At 45.6% G+C, this 11077-nt stretch overlaps 1 pseudogene; it reads right to left on the bottom strand.

The window, feature by feature from the left end:
- Nucleotides 1-6414: 6414 nt before the first annotated feature.
- On the bottom strand, nt 6415-7083 carry LOC116856873 (annotated as a pseudogene).
- Nucleotides 7084-11077: the final 3994 nt, after the last annotated feature.

The raw sequence follows: 11077 nt of genomic DNA, 5'->3' as shown, positions 1-11077 counted from the left end.
TTTAGTGGCCATTTTTGAGAAGTATCTGTTCAAAAGAGGACACATTTTAGCCTTTGATTCACAATCCAGAAAATAATCCCCTGTTTATTTTAGGGACAAGTTTCCATTAAGTGAGATGAACGTAAAACTGCCACAAAGCAGGGTTCTTATCAGTAAAGTTGGTTGCTAATAATTCTAGCTAAAGATTGGTCAAACTTAGCCTTCTTTTCAAGGCTTCAATAATCCTCAGCGTAGTTGCTGAATTCTTGGCCATGATTGCATAGTGCCCTACAAGTTTGTATTTAACAGCCTGGTCACTAAACTCCTTTCTTGTCAAGAGGACCTCCTGGTTGACATGTCAGCTCAGCTCAACCTCTCAGTTCTGAGACAATCCTGGGTGATCCTGAAGAACTCGTAACCAGTGGAGCACAACCTGGAGTCCAAAAACCTAAATATACAGGTTTCCCTCTACGGGAGAGGTTCAGCCCTGACACCTCTGGCAATCTGATGATGCCCACAGACCCTGTCCCATGATAATGCTGTTAAATGTTTGCAATACAGGAAATTATAAGGTGATCGGATATTGAAATACATTTACCAAAATACAAATATATTGGTAACATGATAATATGTGTGTCTGCAGTGGTGGATCTTCGAATGCTATAATTTTGAAATAGTGACAAGCGTAAGCGATTTCCTAAGATACATGGACCAACTGTAATGTGATATGAAACAACTGATTTCTCATGATGACAAAGTCATGAGTACTGCTAATATCCTGTCTGTTAGTGACATACATACTTGAAAGGAATGCAAATTTTTGGTTAAAGTTTAGAAAAAAAAGAAAGATGTTCTTTTCCCTTTTATAGAGTTATAGCCTCATAGCCTCTGCCGGGAATGGTGTGCCACCCACAATTCAATATGAAAGTTCTAACTCTCAGTGTAACTGTGTTTGGATATAGAGCACTTAAGAGGTAATTAATGTTAAATGAGATCATGGGTGGGGGAGGGCCTAATCTAATAAGAATAGTGACATTATAAGAAGATATAGAGAAACTGATCTCTATCTCTCCCCCATGCACATAAGGAAAGTCCATTTTTAAGATATGACAGGAAGGTAGCCATGTGCAAGACAGAAAGGGATCTTTCACCAGAAACCTAATCAACCATCACATTGATCTTGAACTCTCAGCCTCCAGAACTGCGAGAAATCAATTTCTGTTCTTTAAGCCCCCCAGTCTATGGTATTTTGTTAAGGCAGCCCACGTGGACAAAGACAAGACCCCAACCTCCCCTCCTTGCTAAAGCTAAACTCAATTCTTAGCAGGCCCTGAGGCTGAGGTTCAAAGTGAGACCCACGCGGAGGTACACTACACTCCAACGGAACTATTTGAGTTTTCTAACTTATACAAACAGCTCTGGGGAACATGCATGAGAATGGATATTAAGGTATGAGACAGTGGGAAGGAGAATGTGAACTTGGATTAGGATGGATTGGTAGATATGGACTCCCTAAGAAGAGGTTCTGCATTTAATGCTGCATCCTGGGGACTCAGAAAGGGTCTAATGGTGTGGTTGGTTGGTTGTGAAACATGGACCAAAAGGTGGCCCACAGAGAGCCAGCTGGAAATGCCAGGCTGCCCTGGTTTAATGTAGAGGAAGGGATTTACAGGCAAGGGCAATTGGAATGTTAGATTGGACTTGTCATTGCAACTTGTCATTGTCTCACCCACACCGGGAGGATGCAGAAGACATACTTTGGACCACTCTGTGAGAAATGAATTTGTGAGGGGCCAAGTGCTGCACTCAACAGCCCTAGGCAGGGAGGGCATGCTCACTGTAATGGTCAGCAGAGTCAAAGCACCAGTCAGAATAGTCTGACTCATGAAGACCTGTGGCACTGGCTGGTTGGTCACAGTGTTCCTGGATGTGAAATAAATAGGAAGCCTCCTAAATGTTAAATAAGCATAGAAGTTCCAGGTAGAATGAACGAAAGTCTAACCTGAGCCATAAAAGAGAATCGCATCCCTTCATCAATTCCCAGACTTCAGCAAGTTTATAGACCCAGGACCATTGAATAAAGGAGAGTCCAATTCCCCTTGAGGAAGGATCCTGGTAACCAGCAAAGATTATTCCTGTTACTCTTTCTCCAGCCTTTCCTAAAGGTACCTTTGATTTTTGATCAGGGTAACCACATTGGAAATAATCAGACACTCGCTCCTAATCAACACCGATTCCAAGAGACCCAAAATGTCACAGTCGTCCATCAGAGTGTAGGCTTACGGAAATCAAGTCATCGATGGAGTTTTAGCACAAATCCATTTCCAGTGGACCCAGTGGGTCCTCAACCCCATCCTGTTCTGGAATACATAATTGGAATAGATACACTGGCCTGTGTTTGGCAGAATCCTCGTATTGCTTCTCTGACCTATGAAGTGAGGGATATCACAGTGGGAAAGCGATGCAGAAGCCACTGGCATTGTCTCTCCCCAGGAAAGTAGTAATCCAGAAACAATGCCACATTTCTGGAGAAGGTGCTGTTATTAGTGCCACCATCAAGGCCTTGAAAGACACAGGAGTGGTGATGGTCTCTGCATCCCCACTCACCTTTCCCATTTGACCTGTGCAGAAGACAGACTGACCCTGGAGACTAACAGTGGATCATCATAAGCTTAAGCAGGTGGTCACTTCAATCACAGTGTTGGACCAGATGTGGTTGTTGTGCTTAAAGAGATTAACACACCCCTGGTACGGCTGTATACCTTTGGTCTCTGCAAATGCCTCTTTCTCCGTGTCTGCCATGAGACCAACAAGAAGCAGTTTGCTTTCAGCTGGCAAGGCCATCACTTCCATACCTCAGATAGGGTCCATGGAATGGTCAGAAACCCTCCATAACCTGAAGAATATGGCCCAGTTTTCTGTTTTATTAAAGAAAATGCCATAAAGCCAAAAGTCTACTCCTTAACTGGCAAGGCCAGCAGCACACTTTCCCTGGTCTATGTCAGGGATATATCAACTCTCCAGCCCTATGTCATAATTCAGTTCACAGGGATCATGATTGCACCCCCTTCCAGAAGATATTACAGCGGTTTACTATATTGATGACTTTATGCTGATTGGATCTAGTGAGCAAGAAATAACAATGAATCTAGATTTGTTGGCAAGACATTTTTGTGTTAGAGGATGAGAAATAAATCAGACAAAAATTCAAGGGCCTTCTATTTCTGAGAAACTTCTAGGGACCCAAAGGTATGGAGTTGGTCAAGAGATCTCTTCTAAGGAGAAGGATATGGTATCCCCCCTCACCACCCAAACCAAAAGAGAGGCACAAGGTCTCCTTTGGGTTTTGGCATCTTTGGATGTTGGAAACAACATAGTCCTCCTGTGAATGTCATGTGCCACCTATTTCCCGAGTAACCAAAGATAAGGCTAGTTTTGACTGAGGTTCAGAAATATGAGGAGCTCTGCCACAGGTGCAATAGCTGTGTGGCTCCTCTGCCACTCAGGTCACAGTCAGTGGTGCTCGAAGGGCAGTGGCAGGTTGGAGCCTTTGGCAGCCCCTGTAGAGGAGTCACAGCACGGACACTGAGGATTTCGGGGGAAAGCTCTATACTCCTTTTGAGAAAGAGGTCTTTCTCTGCTCCTGAGTCTTCGTAGAGACTGAACAATTAACCCCAGGCCATCAGGTTACAGTGTGACTTGGGCGGCCCATCATTCATGGATGTTATCTGATGCACCAAGCCATAAAGTTGGACATGCACAGCAGCACTCCTCCATCAGATGGAAGTGGTATGTGCGCAATTAGTCCTACATAGGCCCTGAAGGTGTGAGTAATTTACCTTAGGGAGCAGCCCAAATGTCATGGCTCCCAGCCTTGCCTTGTCTCGCCCAGCCTGCTCCTTTAGCCTCACTGGGAGTTCTCTGCAGTCTATTGACAAAGAAAGATAAGACTCAAGCCTGGTTTACAGCTGGCTCTGCACAACGGACAGGGTTCGCCTGAAAGTGGACAGCTACACCCCTACAGTCCTATCTGGGACATCTCTAATGTGGAAGAGGGAGAGTCTCCCCAGGGGCAGAACATCTAGTTGCACAGCTGGTGGTTCACTTTGCTTGGAAGGCGATATGGCCGAACATGGTATTATATTCTGATTCACGAGCTGTGCCCCATAGTTTGGCAAGATGACTCAAGACTTGGGAGGACCGTGACTGGATAACTGGTCCAGGGAAATCTGGGGGGAAATTATGCAAAAAAACCTTTCTGAATTTGTGTACTGTGTGAATGCTCGTCAAGGGGAGAGCTCAGCAGAGGAGGATTTTAGTAATCAAGTGGGTAGAATGACCCGTTTTGTGCATAGCAGTCAGCCTCTTTGCACAGCCACCACCGCCCCCCCCCACGGCCTGATGGGCTCGTGGACCAAGTGGCCATGGTGGCAGGGATGGAGGTTATGCATGGGCTCAGCAACACAGACTTCTATTCACAAGGGTACCCTGGTAATGGCCACTGTTTAGTGCCCCATCTGCCAGCATCAAAGATCGACAATGGACTCCTGACCCTGTTCTCCAGAGTGATAAGCAAGCTACCTGGTGCAGGTTGATTACATTGGAAGACTTCCATCATGGAAGGGGAAGCCTTTTGCTCTTCCTGAAATGGACAGTCTGGGTACAGACCTGCCTTCCCTGCCTTCAATGCTTTTGCCAAAACTACCATCCATGCACTACAGAATGCTTCATCTATTGTGGAATCCTTGCTGTGTTCAAGGACTTTCACTTTACAGCCAATGAAGTGCAACAATTGTCCCATGCCCATGGAATTCACTGGTCCTATTATGTTCCCTAACATACAAAACAGCTGGCTTGATAGAATGGTGGAATGGACTTTGAAGACTCGAGTAACAGCACCAGCTTGGTGGCAGTATCTCGCAGGACTGAGACAAGGCTCTCTAGGAGGCTGTATGTGGACTGAATCAGCATTCAGTATGGTGCTATTTCTCCAATAACCAAAATTCAAAGGTTCCAGAATTCAGCGGTGGACACGGGAGTGTCACTACTCACTACTACCCCTAGTAGTCCACTGATAAAATTTATGCTTCCTGTTCTTATCACCTTATTCTCTGCTGCCTTGGATGTCCTAGTTCCAGAAGTAGAAATGCTTCCACCAGAATATACAAGATGATTCCATGGACCTGGAAGTTAAGACTGCTGCCTAGCCACGTACATTCTTCGCACCTTTAAGTCAACAGGCAAAGAAGGGAGTTATGGTGCTGGCTGTGGTGACTGATCCTTACTACCAAGAAGAAATTGGCTGCTACTCCACTATGAAAGTAAAGGAGAGTATGTTTGGAATATAAGAGATATCTTAGGGCATCTGTGATTAAGCTCAATAGAATATTACAGCGACCCACTCCAGCAGACTGGTAATGGCCCAAGACCCTGAAGAGATGAAAATTTGAGTCACCACACCTGGTAAAGAATCATGACCAGCTGAGGTGTTTGCTGAGGTCCACGAGGATGCAGAATGGTCCATCTCCAGTACTGGGGAAGGGGATGGAGCTTGTGGAAGGAAGCAGTTGTAAATACCAGATATGTCAGACCATGTAACCAGTTCCAGAAATGAGGGTTGCCATTATCATGAGCATTTCCTTCCTATTCTGTCATGAATACGTATGTGTTTGTGTGCAAAATATCTTTGTCTTTTTCCCTCTCTTATTTCTTTACCGTGTAACATAAGATGTACTAACTTTGTGTCATAGTATTTAGGTATTGTTGAATTTATGACATAGTATTGTAGTTATGGGGTATAAAGAAGAGCAATAAAGACCACTCAAGAACCTTATTTCTTCTTTGGGTCAAGGCCTTAGTGCATTCTTGGTTGTGTCAGCTTAGTTGGATCATGTTAGGCAGGATTCTGACCTTATTACTGTCTTTAATTGGAAATTATGGTTTGAGAGGATGTGTACCAATGCCAAGTGGACAATGACTTGAGTTGTGATGGTTAAATTTCAACGTGACTAGGTCAGAAAATACTCAAACACATGTTCACACATTCACACGTGTCTGTGAGAATGATTTGGAGTGAGATTAACATTTGAACTGGTAAACAAAGTAAGGCAGCTTGTCCTCCCTAATGTGGGCAGCCCTCATCCAGCCAGCTGAAGGCCTATATAGATAAAAACAAACCAAAACAAAACCACGACCCTCTTCTGAGTAATGGAGAACTCTGACTGACTTCCAGTTGGGACAATGGTCTTTTCCTGACCTTGGACTGGAACTGAAACTTTGGCTCATCTTGGGCCTGGGGCCTGCCTGGAACTTGGACCATTGGTGATGGAGGTCTAACACCTGGTTCTTAGGCGCTCCCACTGGGACTGAACTTCACCTTGGGTTTCTTTGTGTCTCCAGCTTGTTGACTTGCTGACTACTGATCTTTTTTTTTTTTCTGTTAAAGAGTTGCTTTATTAATACAAAACATACAAACTATTAAATGCTAAGTAATTTAAATATCTAAGTCATAGCGAACAGGTGGCAATTCAATATCCAGGGTCGGCAGAATGCTTGGAGACTACAACAGATTAGATTCCCATGGTGGAGAGGGTATCTTCAGAAGTGAAGGGGGGCCCAGGTGTAACAGCTTTACAAGCCCCCTCTCCTCATCAAGGATCATGAGAGGCACTCCATTCAAGGGGAGGTGTCAATCTGGTGCTCTTCAGGCAGGTCGAAACTCTCAAAATCTAAAGGACTGAAGGGAAAGAATTTTTCTATTTCTGGGTAGGTGTCATCAGAAGCAGGAACAGAGCTTTTTGCTTTGACAGTCTTCTCGGTCACCTTTTTGGCAGAGAAGGTTGGCTGCTTCTGTTTGAGAGGTCCACTAGTCTTTACTGAATTTTCTGTGGCTCTCTTGACAGTTCCCAAAGCCTTTCTGGCAACTCAAGGTACGGCTGCTTGAGCATCAAACATTTTGCCTACTCGTGGTGTTGAAACCTGAGATCTCCCATCTAAAGCTTTGAGAGGCCTCGACCCCAGCTTCAGCCTGTCCTTGGGAGCCACAAGGGTGCCTGGTTCTCCATTTTCCTTATCAACAAAGATCAGGGTAGCCATTCTGGACCAGCTTCCCAGGGACTTCTCAGTCCTCATGATCATGGGAACCAATTCTTTATCATAAATCTCATTCTCTCTATATACATCCTATTGGTTCTGCTTCTCTGGAGAACCCTGACTAATAAAGGCTGCCTGAAGTGTATCCATGAACCCAAGCGGTCAGTGGACTGCAGATTAAGAAGTCCTGCCCTAGAGGCTTTTAGTGTCCAGGATTCATCTCTAAAGCGTAGGATACACAGGACAAATCTGGTCTCAAATCTTCAGGACCCAGTGCTATTCGGCTCTGACCTTGTTCACTGCACAGCCTTCACCAGCTTTCCATGTTTCCTCCCTTGCCTCCTATTCCAGGAACCCTCCTGCCCCAGGGCACACATTTAGGGTCAGGGTCACATGAACTCACAAATGTCTTGCCCAAAAGGGACAGACAGATGCTTATGATGTGACAAACCTGTAGGAGACACCGGTGCCATCTGCTGCCTCCATTCCAGCTCCCCGGGGTCTTGATGACCCAGCTGACTGCCCCCCCAGACCCCCTCATTCTCTTCAGGCTCCATTTCCAGGACCCGGGAAGGGGATGGAGACTGTGTGACAGACACCTGGCGATGACACAGTCTTCCTGTGACTCTCATTGCTGCCCGCAGATCTGGAGTTCTTGCTGACAGTCTGATTCCTGGATACATCACTAGGGGGTTAATAACAAATAACCAGTTATATGTTTGTGTTCAGGATAAAAAAAGGCATGTGGTTAGGATATCAAGCTCAGCCTCCTGTCACTAAGTGCAAAGGAGAGCCCACCACTGCAGAGATGCGGAGACAGTCCCTCTGCAGCAGAGACAACCGCAGCGCACACTGGTCCTGAGGAGCTCCTCAAAGTAGCCTCAAGGGTCCCGACGAAGATTCGGAGAGAAAGGAGACTCGCTACCCTTCTCGATCGGACGCACTGCCGACCGTCCCGTGTTCACGGGCAGACCGTGTAAACGAGCCGTGGTCAGCACGGGGTCTGTGCGTGAGCCCTGGACAGAACACAGACAAGGGCAGCCGCCCTCCCGTTTAACGCTGAAATAGCTCCTGACATACGCCCATCGTGGGCACGAAGGGGAGTGCTGGAAACTTTTTATCTTCACCGAGGAAGACACGCAGACGGCAATGAGCACAGGAGGAAATTCTCATCACGACTAGCAGTTAGCAAAATGCCAGTGTCAGCCAGGATGACACATCGTCCCACACCTACTAGATCAGGTAAAATAGAGTCATGGCATCACCTGATAAGGATGTGCACGTACTGGGTCCCTTAGCCTTGGATGGGGGACAGAAAGTGGTACAGCCATTCTGAAATGTCATTTAATGGTTTCTTTTCTCCGTTTTACTGAGATATCACTGAGCTATAACATTGTATTAAAGTGTATAACATAATGACTTGATATGTGTATAAACTGCAAAGTGATCACCACAATATCTTCATTTAACATCCCTCCCCTCGTGTAGTTACAATTATTATTCCTGGCAATGGAGAATTCTAAGTGTTACTCTCTTAGCAACGTTCAAATGTACAACGGGGCGTGTTTAAGCCGGTCACCATGCTGGACGTTACATCCCCAGATCTTATTTATCGATAACTGGAAGTTTGTACCTTTGTCCCTCCTGCCCCCACATTCCACCCACTTTATAAGCAGTTTCTTATAAAACCAAACTTTCAATTACCCTATGACCCAGCAATGGCCCTCTTTTTCCCCTTTTCCATCACCCCCTCCTCCTCGGGAGTGTTTCTGGTGTTGCCCACCAGACCTGTCTCCGGGACCGAGCTGAGACCTGCCCCTTCACCCACACTCCACAGAGACGATTTAACACGAGCACCTGCCACAGCCCAGTAGAGCCAATGGAACCGTCCCAACATAGTCTGCGCTATTTGACGGGATCCTTTCCCTTTTCTGAGGATGCCGTCCTGAGAAATAGATGAGTCTGTACTTGCCAAGAGTGAGTCTGAGAAGTCCGAGAGCGGAGCCATCAGCCAGGAGCTAGAGAGGATGGGGGGAAGGACTGTGCACGGGGCGCGGTGACAGGGCTCAGGGAGGTTTGTCCCACACCCACCAAGCTTCTGAGGGACTCCCGCTGTGCTTCGAGATCACCTGCCCTGTTTCACATGCAAACACAATAACTTGTGTGAAAGCATATGGAGTTAGGTTCTGTCACCTGAAACTGGGAGAATCATGTCTAATGGAGAGACCGGGATGTGGACATTGGGCATTATAAGTAACAGTCTATGAAACGTGGCATCGGCTGAGCTGGCAGAGGGCAGAGGTAGTGAGGATGTCTCTCTCCCGCCCGAGTAAGCAAAGACCTGCTGCGGGGTCGTTGACCTGGCGCCCATCATACTGAGGGATACAGACAGCGCCTAACAAGGCTGGAATCCCAGGAAACTTGGCAGGAAACCTTCAGAACGTGGGATGTGGTGGTTACTCCTTGCCGCCTGCGCTAAGCTCCAGCAAGAATTGCACTTCCTTTTCAGAGAAGCTTCTCTTCTGTGCGTGCCAGCCCATCTGGAAACAAAGGGAAGAAAATAAAGCCTTGTTAAGAGAGACCCTTTCTGCACACAGTAATTGAAGGTGCCTCAGCTTCTGTTCATCCTTTTACCTGCAGGGGGAGAGGCACTAAAGTCTGGCCCAGGCTAATGCTGGAACAGCAGCTAAGGATGGAACAGAAGTTGAGATCGCAGGAGGAATCAACAGCTTTTTCTGTCAGGCTTCCTTTTCTTTCTCTTTGTAATATTCTTTACCTTTTGACCCTGCTACCCTTTTCTCCCACCCACAGCCCTTGTATCTGGTAATCATCATGTGCTTTCTGTGTCTATGTGCTTAGTTTAGTGTTTTGTTTGTTTGCTCGATTTTTGTTTTTGTTTTGGTTCAACACAGAGGAGAGATCGTATGGTATTTGTCTTTCTCTGTCTGACTTATTTCACTTGGGATGATGCCCTCAAGGTCCATCCATGTTGTCACAAATGGCAAAATTCCATTCTTTTTTATGGCTAAGTAATATTCCATTTTTTGTATATGCTACGTCACTATGCATTTTTTCACTGATGGACATTTAGGTTGTTGCTATGTCTTGGCTTGTTTAAGTAATGCTGCGATGAATATGTCACACATAGATCATCCTTTTGAGTTTTGTTTCCGTTTTCTGTGAATAAATACCCAGAAGCAGGATTTCTGGATGTTATGGTTGTTCTATATTTAATTAGGTGGAAACTCCGTACTCTTTTCCGTAGAGGCTGCACCAGTTTGCCTTCCCACCAACAGTGCACAACGGTGTCCTTCTCTCTACAGCCTCACCAAGCTGTTCATTCCTTGTCTTTTGATAGTAACATCCTAACTGGTGTGAGGTCACATCTCATGGCGATTTTTACTTTCCTTTCCTGATGAATGATGATGAGCATCTTTTCTTGTACTTGTCGGCCATCTGTGCGTCTTCTTTGGAAAAATGTCTATTCAGATCTTCTGACCATTTTTTAATCTTTTTTTTTTGCCATTGCATTCTTTTTTAATATTTTATTTTTTATTAAAGATTTTATTTATTTATTTATTTATTCATCAGAAAGAGAGAAGGGGAACACAGCAGGGGGAGCAGAGGAGCAGCAGGCAGAGGGAGAAGCAGGCTCCACCCTGAGCAAGGAGCCCAAAGCAGTACTCGATCTCAGGACCCTGGGATCATGACCTGAGCCGGAGGCAGACGCTTAACCGACGGAGCCACCCAGGCATCTCTTATTACTGCATTCTCTAACTTCTTCAATATTTTGGATTTTAAACCCTTATCAGATGCATGATTTGCAAATACTTTCTCTCATTCCTTTGGCTGCCTTTTCATTTTGTTAATGGGTTTCTTTGATTTGCAGAAGCTTTTTAGTTTGGTGGAACCCCATGTGCTTGTTTTTGCTTTTTTTGCTTTTCCTTTTGGTGTCAGATTCAAAAAACCACTACCAAGACCTATTCAAGGAGCTTATTGCCTCTAT

This window comes from Lontra canadensis, unplaced genomic scaffold (assembly GCF_010015895.1).
Source record: "Lontra canadensis isolate GAN:19392208 unplaced genomic scaffold, GSC_riverotter_1.0 scaffold113, whole genome shotgun sequence".
Taxonomy (NCBI): domain Eukaryota; kingdom Metazoa; phylum Chordata; class Mammalia; order Carnivora; family Mustelidae; genus Lontra; species Lontra canadensis.
The sequence above is the reverse complement of the archived record's forward strand: the minus strand, read 5'-3'. Positions and strand labels throughout refer to the sequence as shown.